Source organism: Nematolebias whitei, chromosome 12 (assembly GCF_014905685.2).
Source record: "Nematolebias whitei isolate Nwh7 chromosome 12, NemWhi1, whole genome shotgun sequence".
In the NCBI taxonomy this organism is placed as follows: Eukaryota; Metazoa; Chordata; class Actinopteri; order Cyprinodontiformes; family Rivulidae; genus Nematolebias; species Nematolebias whitei.
Window position 1 is genome coordinate 27373244 of NC_056509.1, and position 5390 is coordinate 27378633.

The following is a 5390-nucleotide window of genomic DNA, read 5'->3' on the forward strand; positions in this document are numbered from 1 at the left end:
TCCATCCATCCATCCATCCATCCATCCATCCATCCATCCATCCATCCTCGATCGATCGATCGATCGATCGATCGATCGATCGAGTCCGGAGCCGTTAGCTCTCCAGCGCTCCTCGGCCTGCACTAGCTGAGTGAAGCGAGCGAGTATGGGAGAACTCGCTGTTGCAGTTCTTCGAAATTTAAAGCATCAGTCAAATATTGCGGTATGAATATGGAAAAAAAAAACATATATGTTACTTCAGCTTAGAAGTCACAGAACTGACAAATCACGCAAAAAAAACCCTGTGACTTATATGCCAGAAATAACGGTAGGTGAACAGATTTGGCTCACTATTTGTCAAGAAACTGGTCAGTTTTGTCTCTCTGTCACCCTTAATTAATGCATAATAAGCAGTTATTAATGTTTTATAACGTGTTTATAGAGGAATTAATAATGTATCTATAAACTAGTATTATAAGGGGAGCTTTATTGTAAAGTTGTACCTAAAATGCTAACATGATAAGAGAAAATACATTTGACCACTTAACTGTTCTATAAAAGTGTTTTATAAAACAGTTTTCTGAATTATTTCAACACTTTAATGGTCAAAATCGTGAAATTTACGCATCGCCTGTTCAAACATGAAAGAAATGCACTGGGTGAGGCAGTGTAGTGCTTTGATTCACCTCTGGTGGCGCTGTGTCATATACAAAATATGAAGTAGATGGTTGGCGCACGGCGCAACTGGTAGAGCTGCTGCCTCTCAGCGAGCAGGTCCTTGGTTTAAACCCCGGTCCAGGGGCCTTTCTGGGTGGAGTTTGCATGTTCTCTCCGTGCATGCGTGGGTTTTCTCCGGGTGCTCCAGTTTCCTCCCACAGACCAAAAACATGCATGTTAGACTGATTGGTAACTCTAAATTGTCCCTAGGTGTGAGTGAGAGAGTGAATGGTTGTTTGTCTCGTTTGTCTCTATGTGTCCCTGTGATGGACTTGCGACCCGTCCAGGGTGTACCCCGCCCCTTGCACAGTGATTGCTGGACATGGGCACCGGCGACCCCCGTGACCCAAAATGGAATAAGCGGGTAAAGATAATGGATGGATGGATGGTTGGCACGCGCCCATTGCTGTCTGTCTTTATATTACCATTGTACATGTTTGATTACACATGCGCTGCACATGCTGATGCTCTACAGTCTCTCTAATATATTGAATGAATGTGTGTGACATATTTGTTCTTTCTAATCGGTGCACGGTTAAAATCCACAGGGTGAGGCAGGAAGTACCTTACCGCACCAATAGGAGGCAGTGCTGCCCCATAGGGACAATGAAGCAGGTGCAGTCTCTGTTTATTCTTTTGTTACTCAGAGGGGCAGGGGTGAAGCAAATGGTATATTCATTTAAATATGTTTAGACAAAATGGAAGATCATATCTCAAAACTCAAGGATTTCTCTAAACTGAATTTTCAGTCGAAACAGAAGGTATTAGAGAGAGGACTAAATAAAATAAAAAAGGCTCAATTGAAATATAAGCTTCTAGCTTGGGTTCAAATATGTGAGCATCAGACAAGTAAGTGTCACAAACCTCACCACACGTCACTGGTTTGAGCTGGACTGTTTTAACATTCAAATAGATTTAGGTGGCAATCAAGATGCATTTCAGACATCCAGGATTAGAAGTGGCTTGCTATTTCAGTTCTCCCTTGAATGTTATAATAATTAAAATGCAGGAAGAAAAAACTTATAAAAACGCTCTTCATTATGTCTTCACTTGGAATGCACCTGGAAAGTTTAGGGTTTTAGGGAACCACAATAATGGGCCTGAACGTTGGGAATATGCAGTCAGAACTGTTGAGTTCTCGTGTTTCGTGTCACTATAGAATTTTAGTAAATCTTCAGTTTTGCTCGTTCTGTTTAATTTCTGCTGATCCAAAGTAAGTGTGACTTCATGGAAAGTAAAAGCTCCAAAAATCATTTTGTCTTTAAAGCTTCAGATGCATCTTTCCTGCCACCTACTGATCAGTCATGGTAAATGCAACAACTGTCACTATTTACATTGTTCATCAGAAATTTAACTTAAACCAACTTTCTGCATGATTTTGAGGAGTGGAAGTGTATAAATTAATTAATTAATTAGTTTGTTTAAATTAATCAATAAACATAATCAAAATTTAAATGTTGCCTAGTTTTATTCTCCATTTTGGTTGACAAGAGATAAAAGTGTAAAAGAACACACAGAATTACATTTCTGCATGAATTAAGACAACAATTCAAGTGTGTGTGTACTTTGAAATTTTCATGAATCAAGTAAAAAAAAAAATTAAGTGTTATTAAAAGGTAACTGTGATTTTCATTTAGTGGGAGTGGTGGCACAGAGGTTAGAGAAGAGCCTGTGATCAAAATGTTGCTGGTTTGACTCCCTGGACTGACAACATCAAAATGTGGAAAAGATGAAGCACCTACACCTGCCTCCATCCTTGTTTGTCCCCATACTCTGAGCCCTTGAGCAAGGCCTTAACCCCCAACATCTGCTCCCCAAAACAGGTCTTTCTTGAAAATGAGTCCTATCAGTGAGACTATCTGTATAAATATAGGTTAAATTAAAAAAAATAATAATAATTTTAAGTGTTTCTTTCACAACCTCCAAATGTTTAGGACATTGTTTCTTGTTTTAAAAGAAAAAAATAACATAAAACTCCAACACAAGATTTTATTTCTCACTCCTAAACTCTTCCATCTGTGTGTCGTGAGGAAGATACAATTCACCTCTCTTTAAAAGAAGTTGTCTACACACCCATTGATTAGTTATTGATTTCCACACAGGGGGGTGCTGTGAGAACATGTAAAGTGAGGAAAAAGCTCAACTTACCAGTAATGAGGCCAATCAGGAACGTAATTTCTCCCATTAAACAAACATTGTTATAAAATAATTGGATTATAAACTCACATACTACTGGTTGATATAATTTTTTTGTTCACACATTAAAAAAAATGTATTTAGTGATTCGGACTCTCCACCTGATTCCAATGTGATCACCAGAGCACAATCATAAAAAGCACAACAATATAAATTTGTGATAAAGTGTGATCGCTGCAGAATTCCACCATCCAGAAAAGGAGCCTTTGATGAGCTGCTCCATATGAAGAACACTGTCTGAAAATGCACAAGACAACACTTCGGTCAGGTTCCCCAGGAGCTTGCTGTCCTTGAAATCTTTTTATTTATCTGTACCTTATTTGTAGCTGAAGGTCATCTCTCTACACAAAACAGAAAAGACTCCTCATAAACACCCTTTTAAAACCGAACAGCTGAATACAGATGTGCACGACTGAAGGTCACTCTGTGAGACTTTCAGAAGTGAAAACGTAGCGTTTCAGTTATTTTGTCTCACTGGGAAAATAATTCCTATGGAAACAACAAGCCTGCAGTCAAATGTTCTTGTTTTGGCTTTCATTGCATGAATCTTTCCTAACAAGTACATAAAAAAAGATCAGATTACTTTATTTGTACATATGGGTAAGTTTGTTTTGCAGCAAGAAGCCACATTCAGTGTTGCATGAAATTACAAACTGTGACATAAAACAACCTGTGGCAATAGAAGCTTATTGAAGAACAATGAACGAATGATGAAAACCCACTGTGAATGCAAAGTCAACACAATAATAAAACAAAATACATTTAAAGTAATATTCCCTTAAGAAACTCATTCACCACCTTACATGTCAAAGTTTTAACCAAACCTCAGTTTGAGCTCAACGTGTGCGTTGTGAATGACGCCCATCACAAATATGAGCTTAACATCTGTAAATCTGAGTTATCACTTGATGGCTGTGGTGGCCATTTTCAACTGAGTTGACTTCAAAAATTGACAGTCCATTCCTACAATGCAGTACCAGTACAGACGTGGGCTAAATGTGGGCATTTATCAATCTCCATCCAGCCACCAATTCATTCAAACTTTATTCATACAGTTAGTCTCATTGAACCACGAGGACTCATTTACAAGAGAGACCCGTTTTAAACAAAGAACACAGATGAGGTACAGACAACAATAGACAATCAATATCTTTAACTGAAAAGAAAACAACTTTTAATTAAGTTGATGAAAACCTGCATTCCTGCAAGGAAGTCTAAGAATAAATTAAATAAACTTGGACAAATGCATCAAAACCTTTAGATTAAGATAGGCTAAACCTATTTTAAATTGTTGTGACTGAACCTTATTGAGTCCAAAAAGCAAGCCTGTTATTCAATCTCCATATTTAAGCTAACAAATCTGTTGTCACAAGAACCAGTTTACAATATGTCTTCTATTCCTAAAAAAGTGTTGGGGAGACATTTTTATCAAGCATGCTAATTGTGCTACAAGCAAAAGGCTGAAAAAAGTCTTCCAGATCATTCACACATCTCAAGTCTTACAGATTTTCCATAAATTATATATATTTCCCACCATTTTTCATGATTACAGATGTACAGAGAAAGTTTTGGACATTTCTCGGTGAACCGGCCTGATGCGGGGCAGCAAGGCAGATGCTTCCTGTTGTTTTTTTTCCCCACTTTTTATTAACAACATAAAATTCAGAACACTGATACCGCTGAACCTGGGTCGCCCCTCCTCCATCCAGGGTCGGCTCCGCCTCCATCCAGGGTCGGCTCCGCCTCCATCCAGGGTTGGCTCCTCCTCCACTGGCAGCTGTCGGGATTTTTGCATGAGTCCGATCCTCTTGACACCACCTGTCAATTAGTCCAGTAGGATTGTCAGCAACTGACCAGTCGGCAAGCTTAATTTGTCCCAAAATTTACCCCTTACCCGTAGGAGCTGCACTGGGAAAAATCATTGGAGAAAAAATGGTTTAACGTTGTCAGTGGGGAACATGCGATTCAGACACGTTACCCTGAATATTTAGAGAGTGGAATACAGTATATTACATTTCAAAAACTCAACGGAGTTTGGAATAATGTAAAATGATGAATAAAGACTGGCGGCCGACCCCATGAGCAGCTGATTACAAGAATTATAAATAGGAAGTTCTACCACATGTTCATCTGTACGAAGGTAACTACAGGTAAATCCTCCATTTTTATCATAATTACATTATGCTTAATGGTTAAATTAAAGGCTAATGCTTAACGCTAGTTGTGCTTTGTTTTGTGCGTTTTATATGTAGATATACTGTATGTTTTAACTTCTAGTTGCATAAGTTTGGTCTTTGTTAAAACTAAACTGATTTTGTACAAAGTGTTTAATAGGTTGTGTAATGTGAAATTTACACTCTTACATACTGAATTTCACTGTGAGTTCTTGCCCTGTGTCGCTCTGTGGTATGAAAACATCCACTGTATTTTAAGTTATTGGTATCTTAGATTTTATTATTATTATTATTATTATTATTATTATTATTATTATTATTATT